Genomic DNA, 26,781 nt, shown 5'->3' with positions numbered 1-26,781 from the left:
GACCTGTTCACAGAGTTTTCTTCCTCCCTTGGAGGAAAAGGAGCCCATGCAATCAGAATCAGTCCTTTCTTTCTTTCTTTCTGGCTTGAGCTGTTGTAGAATGTTTTCTTTTCTTTTCTTTTTACAAAAATGTATTTATTTATTTGACTTTGTAAGATTTTAATTGCTGCACACAGGATCTTTGTTGCATCATGTGGGAGCTTTCATTGTGGCACACAGACCCTCTAGTTAAGGTGCATGGCCTCCGGAGCATGCAGGTTCAGTAGTTGTGGAATCCGGGCCTAGTTGCTCTGCAGTGTGTGAGATCTTAGTTCCCCACCCCAGGATCGAACCCAAGTCCCTTGCATTGCAGGGCAGATCCTTAACCATTGGACTACCAGCAGAGTCCCTTGCATGTTTTCTAAAGAAGAGGTATTTTTAAAATGTGGAATGCATGTTAAACATGCCCATAAACACACTCACACATGCACACAAGGACCACAATTGCAAGGTTTCTTCCTCCAATTCCCTGGTGGCTCAGAGGGTAAAGAATCTGCCTGCAATGGCAGGAGACTTGGGTCTGATCCCTGGTGGGGAAAGATCCCCTGGAGAAGGGAATGTCTACCCACTCCAATATTCTTGCCTAAAAAATTCTATGGACAGAGGATCATGGTGAGCTATAGTCCATGGGGTCACAAAGAGTCAGACACAACTGAGCAGCTAACACTTCACTTTAGCAGGAGATACGTGTGCCACTTGGCTACTTCAGTCAAGTCCCTCATGCTTGGTGAGCTCAGTGCCACTGTGAAGATTTGTTTATGTAACACACATTTTACACATAACTTCATGCATAACTTTGCTATCAAAACAAATAAAGAGCTGGAACAGTTCACTCCCCAAAGGAGAGAACCAGCTTTCTTTGCTTCTTCCTATATAGTCTGGCAGTGCCCAGAGCATCGTCTCATTGTCAGTCTGAGCCTCACCTGGAACTGGCTTATTTTTCCCTTGATAGAGATTACCTGCCTGGTGACAAGGCTGAGACTCTTTGTTACTATTGTGGCAATTGATGGAACCTTGGTCTGAAGCTTTAGTCTCACCTACTTGGGGACAGATGAGCCACGTGTGTCATTTAGCTCATAGACAATGGTGGTTCATCCGTGTTCAAGATCTGCAGTTGAAAAAGTTGTTTACAGTATTAACTTCACAGAGTTGTTTCAGGAAGCCATATTCATAGTCCTGGTGTGTGCGTGCCTGCAGTGCAACATTCTCTGGGAAGTCCACTTATTTTCACAATTGAATGCTATGTTCTTTTTTTCTTGTCACAGGGACCATCTTCTTTATTATTAACAAACTACCATGTTTAGAACATTTCCCTGGGGATTAGGAGGCAGCTGCAGCAGCAGCAACAATACCTTTCTAACTGAGTAGCAATGGTCGCTTCAAACCCATCCTTGATAATACTCATGCCTTGAGCTGTCTCCATGGAAACAGGGAGGGGCCACCTATACTGAAACAGCCGCTGTATTTGACCAGGCACTCTTATGGCCAAAGGCATGCATGCGTGCTCAGTCGCTAAGTTGTGTCTGATGCTTTGCGACCCCACAGACTGTAGCCCCCCAGACTCCTCTCCATGGAATATTCCAGGCAAGAATACTGAAGTGGGTTGCCATTTCCTCCTCCAGGGGATCTTCCCTACCATGGGATTGAATCCTTGTGTTCTGCACTGGCAGGTGGATTCCTTACCACTGAGCCACCTGGGAATGACAGATTGTATCCGTGGAACACCTTCACTCTGCCCTATATCCATGCCCTCTGCATGTGACTTTCTTACTCCTCCCATAAAGTGACAATATATTCCTGGCTCCTTGATTTCTGGTTTAGGCGTTTGAGCCTAAATTTGGCTTGTAGGGTATCAGCATACATGACGCAAGAGGAAGTTTTATTAAAGTGTCCACTGATTGCACACTGTCCATTGTTCAATGGACATGAACTTGGGCAAACTCCGGGGAATGGTGAGGGTCAAGGAGGCCTGGCTTGCTGCAGTCCATAGGGTCACAAAGAGTCAGACACGATTTAGCGACTGAACAGCAATAACAATGATTGTACTTGGACTAGGACATCTCTGCCATGCCCATGAGAAGGACATGCCTGGGCTAGCCTGCTGGTCTGGGAGGAAGGTGAGAGTCCTGGGAGCAGAATCTCAAGCCTTCATCTAAGCTCAGCTGGATTAGCCACCCACTTCCCAGATGAGCCAGACTCACAGAAGGCTCAGCCTCCACGAGCCAATCTTTAGAGACAGAGATAGCCTAGGTAATTTGCCAGAAATCCTACATATTTTTTTCTGATTCCGAAGTACCTGATCTCGCCATGTTAGTCTTTGTTGTTGTTTTTTAGTTACTAAGTTGCGTCCAACTCTTCTCAACCCCATGGACTGTAGCCCACCAGCCTCCTCTGTCCATGGGATTTGCCGGGCAAGAATACCAGAGTGGGCAGCCATTTCCTTCTCCAGGGGATCTTTCTGACCCAGGGATTGGACCCATGTCTCCTGCATTGGCAGGTGAAATCTTTACTGCTGAGCCACCAGGGAAGCCCAGTCCCAGGCCCAGATGTTTGCACTACAAATGTCTGTAGTGTGATTCTCAGATCAAATCCAAATTCTATTCTGCTCTCTCGTTTCCTTCTTTCCTTTTCTCTTTCATTGATTCATTCAGTCAATACTATTCTAGACATTGGATATACAGTGACAAACAAGCTAGAAAAGATCCCTGCTTCCCAGAAATGCATAGTCTAGAGAGAGAAACAGATACGAAACCAGTATAATACTTCTGGAGACGGATGAGTGATATGAAATAGGCATATAGAGTAGTATTTGGATTTGATCTGAGAATAGAACTACGGACACTTGTAGTGCAAACATCTGTGACTGGGATTAGACCTGAATATGTGCCCAGAGTTTAAGTAAAAGATAAAGTCAGACAGAAATATGTGCGCGCTGCCGAAGTGTGTGTGCTGAAGTCACTCAGTCATGTCCGCCTCTTTGTAACTCTATGGACTGTAGCCCGCCAGGCTCCTCTGTCCATGGGATTCTCCAGGTAAGGATACTGGAGTGGGTTGCCATGCCCTCCTCCATGGGATCTCCTGACCCAGGGATTGAACCCATGTCTCTTTTGTCTCCTGCATTGGCAGGCAGGCTCTTTACCATTAGCACCACCTCAGAAACCCAGAGAGATAAATAAAACATAGGTATTAGCAAGCACTCCAAGCAACCTGAAGAAACTTGGGCTTTATGTCTAAATTAAGGTAAAATTTACCTTAAACAAGAGGCGCAGGTCTTAAATGTTCAGTGTAATAAGTTTTATCGTTATAGGCTATCCCAAATTAGATGGGTGATGTTTCCATGATGCCAGTAATTTCCCTTGATCCCCATTCTAGTCTGTTGCTCGCTACTCACCATACTCTTCCCCATCGCGGATTCCCATCAGCAGATTTAGGTTCCCTGTCGCTGGACTTCATAGAGACAGAATAATGCAGTGTGCTCTTCTGGGCCATGTCCTACTCACGTGATGGTGAGATTAATCCAGGTGAATAGAAGAAGAAGGCTGTCAGCCATGCATTGCTAAGTAGCTCTGTTATGGGTAGACACTTGGCTTTTGATTTTTATTTATTTATTTTTCAGTTTGGAGCTATTATGAATAATTAACATGGCTGCTAAGAACATTCTGGTATGAGTCCTTTTTGTGCTTATATGTTTTCATTTCTCTGGGGTGAATACTTGGAAGTAGGATTGCTCAGAGCCTCAGAAGGTAAGATCCAAAGAAGATCCAGAGAGACAGTCTACGGGAAATACAAATGTGTAGGGGGTCGACTCGTGTACCACCACCCCCAAACAGTATATCCAAGTTATAACCACTGGTACCTGATTGTGCCCTTTGCATAGGTCTTTGCAGATGTTGTGAAGTTAGGATGAGGTAATCATGCCATAAATCCAGGGACTGGTATCCTTATAAGAAGAGAGGTCACATAAGAGACACAGATGCAGAGGAGACAGTGAGAGAGACGAAACCATGTGAGGATGGAGGGAGATGTTAAAATGTTGGTTCTGCAGCACTAGGAACCACCAGGAGACAAGGAAAGGTGAGCGAGGAGCCAAGGGAAGGTGAGGAAGGAGCCAAGGGAAGGTGAGCGAGGAGCCAAGGGAAGGTGAGCGAGGAGCCAAGGGAAGGTGAGCGAGGAGCCAAGGGAAGGTGAGCGAGGAGCTGAGGAAAGGTGAGCGAGGAGCCGAGGAAAGGTGAGTGAGGATACTTCGGAGGGAGCCCAACCCTGTTGATCCTTGACTTCAGACTTGTAGCTTCCAGAACAATGAGACAGTAATTTCTGTTGGTTTAAGCCACTCCGTTTGTGTTAATTTATTACGGCTCTTCAAGGAAAGGAGGATCAGGTGGTTCCTCCCAGAAAGCAGAACTAGAGTTGAAATTACAACCACTTTTATTATTTATACAAATGAAACTATGTGTATATGTGTGTGTATATATATACATATATAGTGTTCTTTTTGAGATTTCTCCTGTTCCTCAATTTTATCTGGACTTTCTTTTCCCATACCCCAGTTATCCCTGTCCTGCTCAAAACTGGGTTCTATTCCCAGAAATTTCTCATCAATAAGGAGTTTTGCCCAGTAGAGGGATTCTTTTTAAGAGTTTATGGGGCTCAGGTTGCTCCAGAAGCTGCAGACCCCCTATTAGGCTGCTTCTTCTTCTAAGTTTGTGTTTTGGCTTGCTGGGTCTTCCCTGTGTGGGCTCTCTTTGTGGCGCCCAGGCTTTTTCTGGCTGCAGGGCACAAGCTCTCGTGTGAGTGGGCTCTAGCTGAGCACGCAGGCTCGGTGGTCGGGGTGCACGGACTCCTCTAGTTGTGGTGTGCAGGCTTAGTTGCCCTGTGGCATGTGGGATCTCAGTTTCAGGGACTGAACCTGTGTTCCCTGCATTGGAAGGCAAATTCTTAACCACTGGGCCACCAGGGAATCCCTTGGGCTTCTTTCATGCATCCATGAATTGGATCTTACAAAACTCCCAGGTATAGTGATGCTCTGGTGTTAGTGGGTAGTACTTTTCAATGGGTAGCTGTTTGATATTTTTAGTTTCCCCTTTTCTGGGAGCCATCCAACACTTTATTGCCCTACTTCTGCTTCATTCCACAAAGATGGCTTAAATTCAAAATTTGCCATTTTGATGTATGGAAAAACCAATACAATATTGTAAAGTTAAAAAATAAAATAAAATAAAAATTCTGTAAGTCTGATGGCTGCTACTGCTTGCCTTTTGGAGCATATTGGGGTATCTTATTTGTAGGTCTTTGATTTGCCATCTTCATTGATGTGTCTATGTTTATGGGAGGATTCAGTGAGATTAAAAACTATGTCACCACCCCCATCTTCTAAAAACCCTCTCCATTATCATTCCAGAGCCACTCCCTGACTCATCTGCTCCAAGGGGTAAGTATAGTCTCCTGCTCTGTTGATATGGGGCTTGGCCATGTGCAAAGTGAGTAAGGCCACCGTTTGGCAATTCTGAGCCTAAATTCACAATTAAGGCAGTTCAACAGCCATTGCATTTCCTTCACTCCTTTGGGATCTTCTGAGCTTCACAATGAGACTATGCTCCAAGTAGTCACTGCCCTCTAGTTGGGACCCCAAAATGAGCCATGTGGAGCAAAAGACCCCAACCAGTTCACAGGCCTATAAGTATGAAAGCATTCCCCTTATTTTGATGACTGATGTGTATCTTATGAAATAGAATAAGACTGGGCCAACTATAGCCCCTGAGTCAAATCCTGTCTGCAGTCTGTTGTTTTTGTTTTTTAATTAAAAAAAAATTATTTTTGGTCGTGCTGGGTCTCTGTTGTTGCCCACGGACTTTCTCTAGTTGCGGTGAGAGGGAGCTACTCTGTTCCTCAGATTTTGCAGGAACTATGCTGTTGTTCAGTTGCTAAGTCGTGTCTGGCTCTGTGACCCCCTGGACTGTAGCCCGCCAGGCTCCTCTGTCCATGGGATTCTCCAGGCAAGAATACTGGAGTGGGTTGCCATTTCCTTCTCCAGGGGATCTTCCTGATCCAGGGGTGGAACTCGCGTCTCTTGTGTCTCCTGCATTGTAGGTGGATCCTTTACCACTGAGCCATCTGGGAAGCCCTAAGGTTTTACAGGAACTATAAAAGATAGTTACTTGTGAAATATGTTTTGATGATATCAGTACCTTCACACTTGTATAAGCTCTGACAAATAATAATTACAAAGATGAGCTAGACAAGAGTTCCTGTAACAGAGACAACATTCCCTGAAGAAGAGACAGTTAAACCTGTGAGCCTGGAAGAAGGGTAGAGGGAAGCAGCCTGGGTCTGGGTAGGATAGGGCTGTTGGATAGGTAGCCTGCATTTATTAGCCCTGTTCCCTGCCTCAGGGAGCTTTGTGACTCCGACTACAAACTTCTAATCTATGAATAACTGGCACAAGCAAGGGAAAAAACCCATGGTGTGTGTGTGTGTGCATGTAACATCTGATTTGACTATAGCAGCAAGAAATTGATCTTTTGTGAATTGATGTGATTTAGAGACGCCTACAAAATAAAAGTATGGTACTTCAGGAAGAGATGAATAAAATACCAGTGTTTTATTGGAACGATGCTGTGCTACTGAAAAATCGTTGAGTTTTGGAAATGGAGAAATTGCATCTTTCAGAATGCCAGCCTGCGAGAGTATACCCTGGAAGTATGCTATTTGGCTGCACTTCAGCTCATAGGAAACATACCTAATATTTTTCTGTCTCTTCTACCATGCTCTGCCAACTGGGAAAGGCTGCTGGGGAGGGTGTTCACCAGCAAGGTTGGTGACTTGGCTCTGGGAGTGGAATACATCCCATTCTACCCTTAATGTGATTCCAAACAAGTGACTCTTTTCTTCTGTGGAGGGAAACTCAATCTATTTTAATTCTGTGAAAAAAAAAAAAAGTTGAATGATTAAAATATGAACACAAATCTTCCCCAACCCACATTTTATATGAGGAGTATCTGCTTGGAATTTGTTTCCTTGAGGTGTTGAAGGAAATAAATGCCACGTTCCCAGAGAGCAGTAGTTTCTCTTTTGTAGAAGGTGAATCAATATGGAGATTATTAATGAGGCCAAGGTATGTTTCCTCTTCTTGAATCTATAACTTAGAGTGAAATGCTGCCCTTCTTTTGTTGGCAGTTTACATTTGTATTTGAAATAGGCAAAAGGTAATATTCCTTATCAAATTACTGTGACAACTAAATTTCAAATGTAGATCTGATTCCTATAAAGACTCCATTTTTAGTTAAAAAAAATTCTTTTTCAGCTAATTTTTAAATCAGGTCCATATTCTCTTTGCAGCTGAATAAGACTTAAGCTCTAGTGAGGGAATAACACGTCAGGGTTACCTAATTTTCCAATTGTTAGGAATGATGTGGCCTTTTAGACAGGGCCTTTTTTCAAAGTTGCTACAGAATCTCTTCTTTCCTGTTAAATGTTCTTTCTGGAAAAGACAATCATGGGTGACTTTTTAAAAAATTTGGATGGCATTGAAACATGTATAATATCATATAAGAAACGAATCACCAGTCCAGGTTCGATGCAGGATACAGGATGCTTGGGGCTGGTGCACTGGGATGACCCAGAGAGATGGTACGGGGAGGGAGGTGGGAGGGGGGTCAGGATGGAGAGCACGTGTACACCCGTGGTGGATTCATGTTGATGTATGGCAAAACCAATACAATATTGTAAAGTAATTAACCTCCAATTAAAATAAATTAATTTAATTTAAAAAAAGGAAAAAAATAAAAAATTTGGAGTATAACGGCTTTACAATGTTGTGTTAGTTTCTGCTAAACAATGAAGTGAATCAGCTGTAGGTATACATATGTCCCCTCCCTTTTAAGCCTCCCTCCCACCACCTGCCCCCACCTCACCCCCCTAGGTCATCACAGAGCACGGAGCTGAGCTCCCTCTGCATGCCGCAGGTTCCCACTGCTGCTGCTGCTGCTCCTAAGTCACTTCAGTCATGTCCGACTCTGCACGGTACTGGATATATTGTATATATTGCAGTAATCATAATGTGTATATTGGGGCTTCCCTGGTGGCTCAGCAGTAAAGAATCTGCCTGCAATGCAGGAGACACAGAGACACGAGTTCGATCTCTAGGTCAGGAAAATCCCCTGGAGGAAGAAATGGCAACCCACCCCAGTATTCTTGCCTAGGAAAAAAAAACTCCCATGGACAGAGGGTCCTGGCAGGCTATGGTCCATGGGGTTGCAAAGAGTCAAACATGACTGAGGACTAAACAACAACGATGTCTCTATACCAAGGCTATTCTCTCAATTCATCACACCCTCCCCTCCCCACACCGTGTCTGCATGTCTGTTTCCACATCTGCAGTTTTTTCTTTTTTAAAAGTCTTCAGTAGCACTAAACAGCCTCGAGACCTTTTCCTTAGTGATGTTTTTGGTACTTTATAGTGAACAAACAGAGAAGGTGGGAAGAGAATGAAAGTTGAGAAGAAACGTAATTTCAATCTATGTCCCACGGAGAGGACTGAATGAAACAGGGCTTTGGAAAGTCCCAGTCCCTTGCACAGCCCTTTGGAGAATGTCACATCGTTTTGTCTGACCTCTGGGTCATTCCTGCATGGCAATCGTCACTGAGCTGTACTCCCACTGTGCTTGCCACAGCCCCACAAACAGGACTCAGAAAATATAGGGGCAAGGGACATGCCTTTGAAATGTCAATGTGGAAACTCTAGGACCAGAGAAAGAAGTTCCACTTCACAGAGTGAAGAACTCCACTCAAAGAGGTAGAACTGGGAGAAATACTTACACATGTTCCTTTTATGCTTGGCTCAGGGCACTTTGCTGAACTGGGGGCAAATTTTAAAGTGACTGAGCCTGGCTTGGCAACTTTCATGGTTGGATCCTCACTATTAAGGCTGAGAAGCAAGACAGAGTTTCACATTCTTGCAGCATAATGCCACCCAAGGCGGGTCGATTGAATTGATTCAGGGATTGTGTGTTTATGTGGGACTTCCCAGGTGGCTCAGTGGTAAAGAATCTGCTGGCCAATGCAGGAGATGCAACAGACGTGGGTTCGATCCCTGGGTTGGGAAGATCCCTGGAGTGGGACATGGCAAACTGCTCCAGTATTTGTGCCTGGAAAACTCCATAGACAGAGGATTTGAGTAGGCTACAGTCCCTGGTGGGGCGAAGAGTTGGACACAACTGAGCGACTGAGCACACACATGTACATAAGGCAAAATCCTTGCCTAAGGAAATATCTGGAACAATTAGGGAGGAAGATGAAGATTTTGCCCAGCCTGGAACTGTGAGTCCTGGGAAAGTCATACAAAGACACAGAGACGTGGATATTGTTTACAGACGAGGAGGGGACAGAGTGGAGAGGGCTTTGTTGGCTGCAGTGAGTGGCTAGAGGCCGTGATACCAGTACAGGTGGTAGTGAGTGTCCATTGGCACAGATAGTCTACAAGCAGAATCCTGATAGACTTTGGCTGAACTTGAAACTTCTGGCCTTCCTTTTCTTTTGCTTATTTCCCCAAGCCTAGTTCCCCAACCTTCTCGTAATTTTCCCAGGTGGTGTTAGTGGTGAAGAATCCACCTACCAACGCAGGAAATGTAAGAGATGTGAGTTCAATCCCTGGGTCAGGAAGATCCCTTGGAGAAGGTCATGGCAACCTACTCCAGTATTCTTGCCTGGAGAATTCCATGGACAGAGGAGCCTGGTGGGCTACAGTCCATGAGATCACAAAGTGTCAGACAACTGAAGTGATTTAGCATGCTTCCATACCTGTTCACAATTTTTCTCTTTCTTCTTGGGTTATCTGGGCTTCCCTTGTGGTTCAGTTGGTAAAGAATCCACCTGCAATGCAGGAGACCTGGGTTCGATTCCTGGGTCGGGAAGATCCCCTGGGAAGGGAAAAGCTATCTACTCCGGTATTCTGGCCTGGAGAATTCCATGGACTGTATGGTCCATGGCGTCGCAAAGAGTCAGACATGATTGAGCGACTTTCACTTCTTGGGTTATCCAGAGTCAGCTTCTGTCCTTTACAGTCAAGAATCCTGACTGGAATGATTCTGATTAGAGTTCAGGAATAAATACGTGGCTCTTTGTGGCATGCAATGGCAAGACACAATTATCACTTGTGGTCATCCAACCGAAGATCTTTGGATGACCAAGTGATAGCTACAATGAGTCAGTGTTAAGAACCTTAGAAATTCAATGTCTTCTGGGAGAAGAGCTGCTTCTAACAACAGCTTGTTCCCAAAAGAGGATGACAAACTGAAATCCCTAAATTCTTGGTTCTAGGGCAGACTAAACAAAGATTCCATGATGGCTGGGTTAAAGAAAAAACAAAACAAAACCTCTTAACTCCTGCAGCTGCAGATCTGAGATAGCCAAAAATTAGAGAAAGAAATGAATTCTTTGGTTGCTGAGTGTCAGTGACATTTGAATTAACAGTCTCGCTGGGTTTCTTATATGAAAGTTGAGGTATGGTTGGAGACAGATTGGCATGTCAAAAGCAAGAACATGGATTTATGGGATGATTCAGAGTATTCTGAGGATATGCAAACTCCAAACCCATGCTTCTTATCCTCTGCCAGCCAGAGAGGTCCCTTCCCCTCCATTTTAAAGAGGCTGTTTATCCTTTTATTGATGACTCTGTAATTCTTTCAACTATCAGAGTTCCCAGAGCTGTCAACTCAGATCCCACCATGACCCAAGGCACCAATTACAGTGTCAGAACTGTAAGGAGAATGATTATATAACAAAAGAATGACAGAAATTTGTTACTTTATAAAAGAAAATAGCACCAAGGAAAATAGGTGAAAATGGATTCTCAACGAGCTTGACCCAGGAAGGAATCCCACAAGATCAGATCAGTCTGAATTCACTAACATGAGCCGAACTCATCAGAGCTCCTGGATTCAATTTGTTACTTCAAAAGTTAGTCCTAGTTCTAATTTTTTGGTTCTTGCTCTTGTTGGGTGATTGAAATGTTAACTCAATATTTGCCCATTCTGGGTGAGGTTTAGATGTGAAAAACTGCTTGATGACTTCAGGGCATAGGAATTTAGCAACGAATTTATCAAATGACTTCCAACCAACTCCCTAATAATATCAGGGCAGCCTTGTGAAAAGCTAGGGCAAGAGAAATCTTATCCTAGCCGTTGACAAAAGGATGTGTAACCACTGAGAAAGATAAATGTGCTTGCTCTTTGGGAATTATTAAACAATGGCTCTGAGTTACTACTAATCCCAGGACATAAGATGTTATTACCTTCTAGCAGTTAGATTGGAGGTTTTTTCCTTTTGGTCACATGGTAGGTGGGATGTTAGTTCCCCATCCAGGGTTGGAACCTACACCCCGTACAGTGGAAGCATGGAGTCTTAACTACTGGACCGCCAGGGAAGTCCCTAGAGTGGCGTTTTAACCCAAGTCCATCTCACAACTTTTCCCTGGGCTCCTAAAACATTACTGAGGTTATATTTCCAATTCATGTGTGTTAAAAATAATTATCCATATGTGTTGAAATAACTATATTTGGCAATTAGAAGAACGGGCTGAACAGATGTCCCTGAAGTCCCTTTTATTTAACCAAATAGCAAACCATTTCTGAAAAATGGAAAAGAATGTTGCCACTATCAATGACACGAGACGACAGAGGTTGGGCGAATACCAGAGATGGATGGGTTTCAAAGAATTGCAATAGATCGCTGGAAATTGCATCAGATGGTCATTCCAATTGCAGTTGCTGGTCCTGATGTAATTTTCTTAATGGATCAGCTCTGTATCTGGCAAATGTTTTATCTCAATCTCATTAAGAACATCAGAAGTACTTATCTTCCTCCTACTAGGGTTATCAGTATGTCTTCATAATCTTCCCTTGAGTTTAAATCATCTTTCTGACTCTACACTATTTATTCTTTAGAGATATTATCTTACATACGGGTTCACAGCTTTGATGAGTGAAGGTTGATAAAAACTGAGAGCAAGAACATTTTACTCAAGAAGGCCATACAGACTCATGGGTAGGGAAGTTCCTGTGTCTTTGAGAGACTTGACAGGGACTGTCCCCTGAAAACCAGTGTTGATGGGCTTATGGGAAAGCAAAAAGAGGTGGCTGCATTTAATCATCAGAGTTAAGGTTTATGTAATTATTTTAGGCTACACTAGAAATTAAGGTCCCTTGATTTATAGGCTTCTATTATGATGGTTAGATGTGGTATTTCTTGGGTTGAATCACCTGCCTATGTTGTCACATGATTTGTGCAATCGGGAAAAACCAGATTTGATAAATAGAAGACTCACAATGGTTTCCAGATCTAAGTCAGTTTATACAGAGCCAATTGTTTGAAAGGGAGTCTAGGTGCCCTTAAGGAAACACAAACAAGGAAACAGAAAGAGGACCTACAATATCACTAGATAGATAAATGGATAATTAACAGGTAATTAATAGAGGTAGATACACACATGCATATATATATATATATATATGCGCATGTGTATCCTCAAATTCTTCCTAAAACAAATCTTTGCCAAGGTAACTGTACACTAAAAAAAAAAAAAAGGATAATGCCTAGATTTTGGAGACTATTAAACGAAAAGTGAAACTGATACCAGGAGATCTGATAAGCTATCTGAGTGCCATAGGTAGAGTGGGAGATTATGGAGATCAAGTGATGAATTTGTTTAATGAATCAAGTGTAGTTCAATAGGCCCTCAGATCTACACGTGGTTATGTCATTAGTTCTTAAATATATAACTGCAATTTATAGATTTAGCAGTGAGTGAGTGAGTGAAGTTGCTCAGTCATGTCCAACTCTTTGCAACCCCATGGACTGTAGCCTACTATGCTCCTCCATCCATGGGATTTTCCAGGCAAGAATACTGGAGTGGGTTGCCATTTCCTTCTCCAGAGGATCTTCCCAACCCAGGGATTGAACCCAGGTCTCCCGCATTGTAGGCAGACACTTTACTGTCTGAGCCACCAGGGAAGTCATAGATTTAGCAGACTAGTGGTAAAGACCCCACCTGCCAAAGCAGGAGACTTAAGAGACGCGGGTTTGATCCCTGGGTCAGGAAAATCCCCTGGAGAAAGGCATGGCAACCCTCTCCAATATTCTTGCTTGGAGTATCCCATGGACACAGGAACCTGGTGGTCTACAGTCCATAGGGTCACAGAGTCAGACACGACTGAAGCGACTTAGCATGGCACATAGGTTTAACAACTGGTAGAAGTCTCAATTTTATTTTCTTACCTGTGGATTAAGGGTAATTATATTAGGAAGGGCTAAATGGACCCCCAGTGACATGTTAAGAAGTAGTAATTCCTGGAAGAATTCCAGAAATCAGTGCTAACATCAAATACTTGAATGGTGCAGAGGTGGAGACTCAGGGATAGAACCTAAGTCTCCCTCATTGCAGGCAGGGCTTCCCTGATAGCTCAGTTGGTAAAGAATCTGCCTGTAATGCAGGAGACACAGGTTTGATTCCTGGGTTGGGAAGATCCCCTGGAGAAGGGCTAGGCTACCCACTCCAGTATTCTTGGGCTTCCCTTGTGGCTCAGTTGGTAAAGAATCTGCCTGCAATGAAGGAGACCTAGGTGTGAGCCCTGGGTTGGGAAGATTCCCCTGGAGAAGGGAAAGGCTACCCACTCCAGTATTCTGGCCTGGAGAATTCCATGGACTGTTAGTCCATGAGGTTGCAAAGAGTTGGACACCACTGAACAACTTTCACTTCACTTCTTTACCGTCTGAGCCACCAGGGAAGCCTGATGTTGGAGATTCCTGGGATGAATAAGGAGCCTGGGAGGAGCCTTTGGAAAGCCCCACAAGTGTCAACACAGACCCTTAGAATTCTAGAAGAAAATCATGACTTTCAGGACAGAGAACCACCTTCATCCATGCTACCTCTTGAGATGGGCTGCTGCTGCTAAGTCACATCAGTCACGTCCAACTCTGTGCGACCCAATAGACAGCAGCCCACCAGGCTCCCCCGTCCCTGGGATTCTCCAGGCAAGAACACTGGAGTGGATTGCCATCTCCTTCTCCAATGCATGAAAGTGAAAAGTGAAAGTGAAGTCGCTCAGTCGTGTCTGACTCCTAGAGACCCCATGGACTGCAGTGCACCAGGCTCCTCTGTCCATGGGATTTTCCAGGCAAGAGTACTGGAGTGGGTTGCCATCTCCTTCTCCAATGCATGAAAGTGAAAAGTGAAAGTGAAGTCACTCAGTGGTGTCTGACTCCTAGCGACCCCATGGACTGCAGTGCACCAGGCTCTTCCGTCCATGGGATTTTCCAGGCAAGAGTACAGAAGTAGGGTGCCATTGCCTTCTCCTCTTGAGATGAGGGAGAGAGGCAATACAGGGATGAGGAGTGGGAGGCACAAACAATTGGATATAAGATAGGCTCAAGGCTGTACTGTATAGTATGGGGGATATAGCCAATATTTGTAATAACTGGAAATGGAAAGCATCCTTTAAAAGTTGTATGCCATTTTGTTTTTTGTTGTTTTTTTTTTTTAAAGAGAGTCTCTTAATATCACATGACTTTAGCTGTTTTCTTTGCCACCACAATGACCAGCTTCATTGGGGCTCACAAGATTCCATGACCTTTCTTGTGAAGAAGGGAGATCTCTCTAGAGTGTGCAACATCCAGCAGTATTTCTTACCATCCAATTTGGAAAGTGATTTGTCAAGGTGATTTAGGACTGGATGAAACCAAGGTTACAATATCGATGGCAAAGAGTTTAGGAGAAGTCATAGATTTCCCAAAATGGACCCAGAATGTAAAAGATATTTGTGTCTCACGTGAAAGCCCACAAAAGGCCTTTCCTCCAAAGCTGTCAATAATTAGGAATATGTTAGTCATCTCCTTCCTCAATTCTTGCTTAAGGAACTCAAGAACAAATGACCACAGAGGCAAGCAATATAGTATATGCTTTATATAAGAACTTGGACTTCACCTCTTCATATTTGATGTGGCTTCTGCCCTGCCCAGTTAATCAGTGACCAGCACTGAGTCCAAGTGTTGAATCATAGGCAGAATCCTAGGTCTGCTGTTTACTAACTGCCTGACCATAGACAGTTTATTTAATTTCTAGAGACTCAATTTGCTCATCAGAAAAATGTTGTCATTCTCTATGTCTACCCCATGAACTGCAGCACTCCAGAATTTCTTGTCCCTTACTATCTTTCCGGGTTTGCTCAAACTCATGTCCATTGAGTCAGTGATGCCATCCAACCATCTCATCTTCTGTTGCCCCCTTCCCCTCTTGCCCTCCATCTTTCCCAGCACTAGGGCCTTTTCCAATGAGTTTGATCTTCATGTCAGGTGGCAATGGAGATACTATTTCTATTGTGAAGATCAAAATGTTTGTAAATTCCCTCACACCCTATCTCATCACAGGTGCTCAAAAGTTGCAAACTGCTTTTATCAATAAAGAATACATTCTCTGAAAGCGGACTGCGTGGGAATCAGCATCAGCTTGATTATTTATTAAGCTCAGAATCCTTCGGTCATCTTTGCACTTTGCATAGGTAGAACACTGTAGGAATGCTTCAGGCAGTAAGCAGAGACAAGAGCTCTGAATATTTGAGTGATGAAAAAATTGATAATGTGTATTTAATACTCACTGATCATTTCCTAGGGGTCAGGTACTGTACCAAGGTCTTTTGCTTGTTGGTTTGTTTTTAATTGGTGTATAACTGCTTTACCATGTTGTGTTGATTTCTGTTATACAACGAAGTGAATCAGCAATATGTATGCATGTATCCCCTCCTTCTGGGACCTCCCTCCAACCCCAACCCAGTGCCAGCCATCTAGGTCACCACAGAGCACCCTGTGCTTGACAGCAGGTTCCCACTTTTAGGTGGATTACAAGTTTAATCTTTACTCCAATCCTGGGAAGTAGAAAATTCTTTTAGAGTGATTTTATAAATGAAAGTTATTTTATTAACAGAGAGGTTAAGAAACTTGCCTATGATCACCCTGCTGGTGGTGCCAGGTGTGACTCCCAATACTTGGACTCTTGAGCCCATATCTGCCTTTTGCTTCTCAAACTTATCATGAGGGAGACTTACCGGGGGATCTTGTTAAAATCACGATTTTGCTTTTGGTGTTCTTTATAAGGTAGACCCCCTGTGTGTGAGCATGCCTGCTGAGACTCAGTATTTCTAACAAGTTTCTGGGTGGTACCAACAGTGCTGGCCTGGGGACCACCCTTAATTGTAGAAGGGGCCTGGAGAGGAAATCCAAACCAGATCATACTTGTACACATGGATTCACATGACCCAGGCCACCTTCTAGCTCCTACCACTTCCTGCCTGCCATTCCCACCCTCATCCCATGCCACCCACCACCCTAAGTGCCACACTTAAATTCTGTAATTCAGCCACACTTCAAATATCTTGTGCTGGTATGCGATTATCCATCATGTCATGCGCTTTCACGCATCTAGGCCTTCATCCTGGCGTCTTCTGCTTGAAAGACCCTCATCCTCAGAGTGTCTCTGTGATAACTGCTGTCCTGATCTTGCTCAATTCGGTGTTAGGTGTTCCTTCCTCTTTGCTCAGAGAGCACCATGTCCAGACTCTCATCAGCACGTATCATTTTGTACTCTACTTATGTGTTTGAAGTTCTACCTCTTCCACCAGATGGTAAGCTATCCAAGGGTGGGTATGCTGCTCTGTTTATCTACATATCCTTAGCACTCAGCAAAGGCTTGTCACCTACAAGGTACTCACTAAATATTTGTAAAGTAAATGAATAAGTGAAAGAAGGATTGGATATATGAGTGAGTGAATAAGCAAAAGATGAGAGGCCACATCTTTTAGGCTGTGATGGTAATCTATGAACGCTTCGGATTATATGTGCTGTGCTGTGCTTAGTCGCTCAGTCGTGTCCAACTCTTTGCAACCCCATGGACTGCAGCCCGCCAGGCTCTTCTGTCCATGGGGATTCTCCTGGCAAGAATACTGAAGTGAGTTGCCATACCCTCCTCCAAGGGATTTTCTCAGCCCAGAGATTGAACCCAAGTCTCCTGCATTGCAGGTGGATTCTTTACTGTCTGAGCCGCCAGCTCCCTTTGGACTATATACATATATACAATTGAGCAGGCTTCCTGGGTGGCTCAGTAGTTAAAGAACCCGCCTGCCAATGCAGGAGGGCATACGTGGTATGTCACTTCAGTTGTGTCTGACACTTTGTGGTGCTGTGGACCGTATGTGGCCTGCCAGGCTCTTCTGTCCATGGGATTCTCCTGGCAAGAATACTACAGTGGGTTGCCATACCCTCCTCCAGGGGATCTTCCCAAGCCAGGAATCGAACCCATGTCTCTTATATCTGGTGCATTGGCTGGCAGGTTCTCTACCGCTAGCACCACCAGGGAAGCCCCAGTGCAGAAAACAGGGGTTCAGTTCCTGGATCAGGAAGATCCCCTGGAGAACAGAGTAACAACCCACTCCAATATTCTTGCCTGGTAAATTCCACGGACAGAGGAGCCTGGCAGGCTACAGTCCATGGGGTTGAAAAGAATCAGAAACGACTTAGCAACTAAACAATGACAACAAAACAATTGAGCAAATATCATATATGTGCATACACATATGTTATTGTATTATCTTGCATACCTTTTAAAAAAAACATATAGATTAAGAAATAGTAATCAAAAAATAAAATAAATATGCAATTTAATATATGATTACCACACCCCAGTGGAACGTCCTGTATGCCCCACAGTGAGGAATATGCACCCACCTCAGAGACCCCTGAACTAGAAAAACAGATACATGTACTGAAGTTACTAAGGGAAGGACTTACTTTAATGGTGCTCAAGTGAATATGAATCAGAAGAAATTAATAAGGAGAAGAGAAACAGGTCCAGCTAAGTATAGGATTTCCAGCTCCTGAGCCTTTAGATTTCTCTGGAGAAGGAGCCAAAAATTATACAGGGTGACCTAAAACCCAACACCAGAGGTCTCTGAGACTTGACAGCAAAGTGCCTTCTCCTCTGAGAACTGGTGACTGGATCGTGACACTGAGAATGGAGAGAAGTCAGGCCCCGGGGGCCCAAGAAGATAATTCAAAACACACCCCACACACTCTGGCTGAAAATTAAAGCACTTTATTTAGCAGCAGATAATTTGACACCCGAGTTTAATGGTCTTTCGTAGATAGAGGTCCCCCTGCTTTCATTTTACTTCATTACTGAAATTAAGTATTTAAGCCTTGAAGGGACTTGTGTCCTTGCTGGATGAGCAGAAAAGTCTCTTCAGGACAAGGTCCAGGTCAAGAGCAGAAGCAGGAACATCCGATCCAGCTGCTAAGGATGCAAGGCCAGGGTGTGCAGACCCACACTTTTTCTGGCTCCCAGGCAAGTTTTGGCAGCCTGAATGAATGAGGCAGATGCTTCCCCAAATGACTGTACTTGCTCATGCATATTCAAACTGCAGAACTGGGTGACCTGCCTTGGTAATCCACTGTTCTGCCTCAATCCTTTCCTTCTCCTGCCTGTCCCTCAAGAACCCGCTGGGCGACACCCTGCCTCCGGAAAGCTCATAGTTCCCTGGTGAGCCATAGCTCTAGGTGCTGCGGTAATTCTCCTTGGAGGATCTGGGGGTGGGGGGGGATGGGGAGCGGGGGGAGGAGGGTCCTGATGCCCATGGAGGATATCCATGGCTCTGAGAAGCTATATGATGTGGACACTGTAAGTGAGACTCCAGCTTCAACATTCATGCCTTGACTTGAGTGTAGGTCATTGAAGAAGGCTTCCCAAAGGTACCCAAGGGTTATCCCCTACTCACTCACTGCCCTCTCTTGTCCTATAGGTTTATTGACACAGGAGATGGCAAGAGTGAACATTGATATTTTAGGAATCAGTGAACTAAATGAACGGGGATAGGCAAATTTAATTCAGGTGACCATTATATCTACTACGGTGGGCAAGAATCCCTTAGAAGAAATGGAGTAGCCTTCATAGTCAGCAAAAGGGACCAAAATACAGTACAATCTCTTGGGTGCAATCCCGAAAATGATAGAAAATGATAGAGGATAGGACTGGCGTAAATATTTGTGAAATGGGTCAGTGAAGCCACAAATTGTTAAGGAAAGGGGACCTTAAATTTTTACTCTTTTTCTAGAATAAAACATACTTTCTAAAAAAATTTTACATACTTATCTGCCCCCTAATCATGATACAATTCTGATCGATAATCAGTATTGCTCAAATCTGTATTTCTAGCATCTATCTTGTTACACACCATATCATCCCACTTTGCCCATTCAGTTCAGTTCAGTTCAGTTGCTCAGTCATGTCTGATTCTTTTCAACCCCATGGACTGTAGCACGCCAGGCCTCCCTGTCCTTCACCAACTCCTAGAGTTTGCTCAAACTCATGTCCATGGAATCAGTGATGCCATCCAACCATCTCATCCTTTATCATCCCCTTCTCCTCCTGCCTTCTATCTTTCCCAGCATCAGGGTCTTCTCAAATGAGTCAGTTCTTCACATCAGGTGGCCAAAGTATTGGAGCTTCAGCTTCAGCACCAGTCCTTCCAATGAATATTCAGGACTGATTTCCTTTAGGATTGACTGGTTTGATCTCCTTATAGTCCAAGGGACTCTCAAGAGTCTTCTCCAACACCATAGTTCAAAAACATTACTTCTTCAGTGCTCAGCTTTCCTTATAGGCCAACTCTCACATTCAACTGTGAGAGTTGGACTTTGCCCATTAGGCATCACTAAACACCCTGTAAATTATGGAGAATTTAAATGGAACCCCAGCTAGTGATTCTGAAAGCAAAACCAAAATGACTGTCCCCCCACCACTCTGCCACTGCCCTCTGCCACACTGTCTCCCCCTACCACTCTCCTGACCTTCATACTGTAAGTGGGTTCAGTCCTTCAGATTCCTGTAGGCTCTGATCCTGCTGAAGGGTTGAGAGTCCATGGCTATAAAGTAGGAGCTGGGTGACCTCTCCCATGGAAACCAGAACAGACTGGAAGGAAGAATAAGGCCTCAAATAACCAAGTCAACTCTATAAGCTAGAGCAGCCTCAGCCCTGTTTCACAAGAAGATTATACATTTAGTGCTTCAGGGGGTCATAATAGTCCGCTACAGAGTGGGAAAACTCTTCAGTCCATGCAGAGTCAATTGCAAAGAAAACTATTTAATGCTTAAAGTTTATTCTGTTGTTGTTGTAAAGTTTGGTGACAATGATGTCTTGTATCAATTAACTCTGAGTTAAATTACTTATGAACCCTTCTATCAAAAGGAAAGGCTCATCATCTGAGTGAAAAAGTCAATTCGTTGTGATTATCCGATTCTGCTCAAAGAATGTGATTAGGGACATTTTAATAGCAGTATCCGGGGCCCTGACGATATGCTTATAATTTTCATTAACGAAACTTCATGCTTGGCTAGCAGGCCTTGAACTGTGATCAGTTGCAGTAAGAAAGCATTGCTTTTGGATCTGTTAAATCATTAAGACACCACACTCTTAATTAGACATGTTAGCTAAAATGTGTGTTTAAACATTGAAGCTACCGTTAACCCTTTCTTCTTAATTTTTTTCCCTTATAAAACACAAACATGCCATTTCCTGCCTGAGTATTTAGGGGAGAGAGCTGAGGGTGAGATAATTTAACCATCAACCTGCCATTTATTTGCAAAACTACTGGTTGAATTCAGACAAATTGACTATTAGCTTGTTGATTGAGTGGGTTTCCATTCTGTTGATCCTTGAATCGACTATAGCTATTTTCTATCTGGTTCTGCAGACACAGTCCACTGATGAAGGCATCCTTGAAGATGGTCTGGGCATTGTCTTAAAGAAAACAGACCCACTGGACTGCATACACCATCTAACCTTTTCATACACTCAGGGCTGTCTTTCTCATGTCATCACAATGCTTGCAGGTTTAATAGCAAGCCATATCTCCTTTCCATTTTGCTCTGATATTTAAAAAGTGGCATAAACAGTGGGATAAATTCCAAACTTAAATTTATTTTCTCAGTATTTCAGATAGGGTTTAATGATTAGTGCTCCCAAACCTGTGAAAACATATGGGCACACATGTTTGCAAAAGGCTCCAAACGCAAAGTGCTTTTCTCATCTCGAATCTCACAGTTTGGGTTAATCAATTTAACCTACCTCTCACAGTTGTGTGTATGGTTGGGAAAAAGTGCTCCAGAGGGCATGAAGACACGTGTTTCTCTGATCACAACGTGTGTGTGTGTGTGTGCGCTTAGTTGTATCTGACTCTTTCTCAACCCCAGGACTGCAGCTCAGTAGCCTCCTCTGTCTGTGAGATTTTCTAGGCAAGAATACTGGGATGGACCACCATATCCTTCCCCAGGCAATCTTACCAACCTAGGGATCAAACCCAAGTCTCCTGCATCAGCGGACAAATTCATCACTGCGCCACCTGAAAGATACAAAAGCAGAGGGAGTCATCATTACCATCTTTCTAAATTCCATATATATGTGTTAATATACTGTATTGGTGTTTTTCTGACTCACATGGAATTTAGAAAGATGGTAATGATGACCCTACACACAAGACAGCAAAAGAAACACAGATATAAAGAATAGACTTTTGGACTCTGTGAGAAAAGGTGAGGGTGGGATGATTTGAGAGAATAGCATTGATACATGTATATTCAGTTCAGTTCAGTCACTCGGTCGTGTCTGACTCTTTGTGACCCCATGAATCGCAGCACGCCAGGCCTCCCTGTCCATCACCAACTCCAACTTCACTCAAACTCACCTCCATCGAGTTGGTGATGCCATCCAGCCATCTCATCCTCTGTCGTCCCCTTCTCCTCCTGCCCCCAATCCCTCCCAGCATCAGAGTCTTTTCCAATGAGTCAACTCTTCACATGAGGTGGCCAAAGTACTGGAGTTTCAGCTTTAGGATCATTCCTTCCAAAGAAATCCCAGGGCTGATCTCCTTCAGAATGGACTGGTTGGATCTCCTTGCAGTCCAAGGGATTCTCAAGAGTCTTCTCCAACACCACACTTCAAAAGCATCAATTCTTCAGTGCTCAGCCTTCTTCACAATCCAACTCTCACATCCATACATGACCACTGGAAAAACCATAGCCTTGACTAGATGGACCTTTGCTAGCAAAGTAATGTCTCTGCTTTTCAATATGCTATCTAGGTTGGACATAACTTTCCTTCCAAAGAGTAAGCGTCTTTTAATTTCATGGCTGCAGTCACCATCTGCAGTGATTTTGGAGCCCCAAAAAATAAAGTTTGACACTGTTTCCACTGGTTCCCCATCTATTTCCCATGAAGTGATGGGACTGGATGCCATGATCTTCATTTTCTGAATGTTGAGATTTAAGCCAACTTTTTCACTCACCTCTTTCACTTTCATCAAGAGGCTTTTTAGTTCCTCTTCACTTTCTGCCATAAGGGTGGTGTCATCTGCATATCTGAGGTTATTGATATTTCTTCTGGCAATCTTGATTCCAGCTTGTGCTTCTTCCAGCCCAGCATTTCTCATGATGTACTCTGCATATAAATTAAATAAGCAGGGTAACAATATACAGCCTTGACATACTCCTTTTCCTATTTGGAACCAGTCTGTTGTTCCATGTCCAGTTCTAACTGTTGCTTCCTGACCTGCATATAGATTTCTCAAGAGGCAGATCAGGTGGTCTGATATTCCCATCTCTTTCAGAATTTTCCACAGTTTATTGTGATCCACACAGTCAAAGGCTTTGGCATAGTCAATAAAGCAGAAATAGATGTTTTTCTGGAACTCTCTTTTTCAATGATCCAGCGAATGTTGGCAATTTGATCTCTGGTTCCTCTGCCTTTTCTAAAACCAGCTTGAACATCTGGAAGTTCATGTATATTACCATATGTGAAATAGATGACCAGTCCAAGTTTGATGCATGAAACAGGGCACTCAAAGCTGGTGCACTGGGACATCCCTGAGGGATGGGATGGGGAGGGAGGTGGGAGGGGGGTTCTGGATGGGGGACACATGTATACCCATGGCTGATTCATATCACTGTATGGCAAAACCCACCACAATATTGTAAAGTAGTTAGCTTCCAATTAAAATAAATAAATTAATTTAAAAAATGAAAAGATAGCTGGAACAGAAAAAAAAAAGCAGAGAGAAAATGGGTGACCCGCAGCATGTTCTTGTAGAAGGGAACACCAGTGAGGACCAAGATGAGAGACCTGTGAAAGCAAGCCAGGGATGCTCCTGGTGATCCAGTGGTTAAGACTCTGAACTCCCATCGGGGCCGCGGGTTTGATCCCTGGTGGGGAACTAAGATCCCACTTGCTGTATGGCATGACCAAGAAAAGAAAGCCAGTTCTTTCTGATGAAGTCCACAAAGATTTAGCATTTGAAGTCACAAGTCCCTCAAGAGCCCCACCCACCCAGGGGGCTGAAGCATGCTCCCTGTCCCCACAGAACAGGAGAACTGGATTCTTTGGAGAAACTGAACTGAAGATGCTTCCAACTGGAAGCATCTGTTACAGAGGAGGGCATCTGGAGAATTAAGTCAACCTCTCTAAATAAATCCAATCATTATCTCTCAACAATCTTCAGGACGCTAGCAGCCAGGCATATAACCCCCTAAACAGCAGAAAAGAGGCTCTTTCACCAGAGAAATTGAGTTTCCTCAGAGAAAAGATATATAGATACCAAGATGGAGCTTCGGGACTTTTTTTCAACAAAAGTATCAGCTGGCTACTCAACAGTGAGGTCAGTCTGCTGAAAAGCTTCATCCGTGCTCGCAGAACTTCCAATCTGTTTTTCAATGTCTTGCCCTTAAATTAGAGCAGATGGTCAAGGGTCGGGAGGCTTATAGGAAAAATTTCCTATATGCAAAAGAACAAACTAGAAGAAAAAAAGAATTGGAAAAAAAATGCAGGGAGGAGAAGTTAACTTTAAGATGACAATACTTGATATCATCAGTGAGATGAGAAGAAATGGTATCCTTGAAATACAAGGATGCTCTAAAAAGGAATAACTAGAGAATCAAAAATGAGCTCTTGGAAATGAAAAATGTAAGCATTTCTCTGGTGAGAGCACAGAAACAATCTGGAGACATGGGTTCGATCTCAGGATCAGGAAGAGTCCCTGGAGAAGGAAATGGCAACCCACTGTAGTATTCTTGCCTGGGAAATCCCATGGACAGAGAAGCCTGGTGGGCTACAGCTCATGGGGTACCAAAGAGTCAGACACAACTTAGAAACAACAACAACAAAGCACTTAAAAAAAAAAAAAAAATGTTGGTCAATACAATCAGAGAATTCCAGAATGGAGAGAAGAAAGAGAAAGAGACAGGAAATAAAATTAGAGAATCGGTTAGAACAAAGAAAACAGCACAGAGGAAATGATCAAAGAGAAGATGTAGAAAAATCTCCAGGTATAAACAATTGTCATGAAAATTCAGAATAATGGGATGAAAATAACTATTTTTAAAAGCTTCCGGAAAGCAAATCAAAGGACTACAATGATTCATGTCAATGTATGGCAAAACCACTACAATGTAAAGTAATTAGCCTCCAATTAAAATAAATAAATTTGAAAAAAAAAAAGCATCAGAACTTCTAAAACAGTACATTAGAAACTGAAAGACAATAGAACAATACCTTCAGAAACTGGGTAGAAAATTATACCTAACCTGGAACTTTATAAGTATCCACATTAATATTATTCAACTATTGGAGAGCTCAGTATCCCACAGAAGAGAGAGGTGAAGAATTTCCAGGACGGACGAGGTCAAGTCCACAATGACAGTGATATAGAAGATCTAAAGATACGAAATAATTTCAGACTGGAGCTGGGCTCCAGAGAGGATACCCTAGAAAACAAATGAAACTCAGAGATGATCAGAGAGTTTTAAAAACTTGTTCTAAGAGACATATCTCAGAGGTGGGGTAGAGCATGGTAAGACATGGCCTTAGGCTCAAGGAAAACCAAGCCAGTGGAAAAACAATGATTAAATACATGGCAGAAAATTGTTACAAGAGAAAAAGGAGGTCACAGTGTACTCCTCAGCTCAGCAGTGATCATTATTGCCATAATAATAAAAACAAGGAATATGGATTTAATAAAAGTTGTAATATAAGTGTATTGAACAGATTAACTGGGAGACAGGAGAACTAGATCCTTATCTATCAAAAGCTGAGGTTGCTACATTATTCTTTAAAATGAATTACCAGAGACTAGTAGATATATCTTATTTAGAAAAAAATAGAGTTAATGGAAAAAAATAGCTAAAAGTGCTAGCAGCTGATTGCTTCCATAGAATGTGTGCGTGTGTTCGTCAGTCAGTCATGTCCGACTCTTTCTGACGCCATGGACCATAGCCCTCCAGGCTCCTCTGTCCATGGGATTCTCCAGGCAAGAATACTGGAGTGGGTCGCCATTCTCTTCTCCAGGGGATCTTTCCAACCCAGGGGTTGAACCCAGTTCTCCTGTATTGCAGATTCTTTGCCTGCAATGGAGATTACCCACAGGAGATTCATTGCAGGCAGATTCTTTACCATCTGAGCCACCAGGGAATGGCAGAGGGAAATCTGGGAGCCAGGACACTGATGTTTTTAACACAGGTCTTTTTGAGTTTTGCTCTTCTAATATTTATGTATTTGTTTCTGGCTGCACTGGGTCTTTGTTGCTGCACATGGGCTTTCTCTAGTTGCTACAAGTGAGGGCTAGAGCTCGGGTTTCAGTAGTAGGCACCTGGGCTTCAGTAGTGGCCCATGGGCCTCTTTGCTCCAAAGCATGTGGGATTTTCCTGGGATCGATCCCGTGTCCCCTACATGGCAGAGGAATTCCCAACCACTGGATCACTACGGAAGTCCGGTCTTTTAGTTTTACATAACTTTTAAGACCACACTTTACTTAATACTTTGACACATTGCAGGCGTTTTCTTTATGAGCTGAGTTACCAGGGAAGTCTAAGAATACTGGAGTGGATAGCCTATTCCTTCTCCAGCGGATCTTCCCGACCCAGCAATTGAACTGGGGTCTCCTGCATTGCAAGCAGATTCTTTACCAGCTAACAGGGAAGCCAACTTAATACTTTAGAACATTTAAAAATACTTATAATGAATAATATGCACTTAGTCACTCAGTTGTGTCCGACTCTTGATTCCATAGACTATGGCCTGCCAGGCTCCTCTGTCCAAGGCATTCTCCAGGCAAGAATACTGGAGTGGGTTGCCATTTCCTTCTCCAGGGGAATCTTCCCAACCCAGGGATCGAACCCGGGTCTCCTGTGTTGCAGGCAAACTCTTTACCGACTGATCTAATGAATAATACAGTGAAAAGAAAAATGAAAGTGAAGTCGCTCAGTCGTGTCTGAGTCTTTTCAACCCCATGGACTGTACCCTACCAGGCTCCTCCATCCATGGAATTTTCCAGGCAAGAATACTGGAGTGGGTTGCCATTTCCTTCTCCAGGAGATCTTCCCGACCCAGGGATTAAACCCTGGTCTCCCGCATTGTAGGCAGACGCTTTACCATCTGAGCCTCCAGGGAATAATACAGTAAATGAAAATATATCTAAATTTTCAGTTAAAACTGGTGGTGTTCTGGGAGCACTTGCCACATTTGTCCTGCACCATCCTCTTCCTCCTCAGCACATGATCAGATATGCTTGGGGTCTGCATACCCCCATTTAAGAAGTTTTGGCCTAGGCTCTTTCACAATGAGTAAATATGTTTTACTCATATGTAAATTAGTTTTCATTAGA

Source organism: Bos mutus, chromosome 25 (assembly GCF_027580195.1).
Source record: "Bos mutus isolate GX-2022 chromosome 25, NWIPB_WYAK_1.1, whole genome shotgun sequence".
NCBI classification, from domain to species: Eukaryota; Metazoa; Chordata; class Mammalia; order Artiodactyla; family Bovidae; genus Bos; species Bos mutus.
This window is presented reverse-complemented; position numbering follows the sequence as displayed.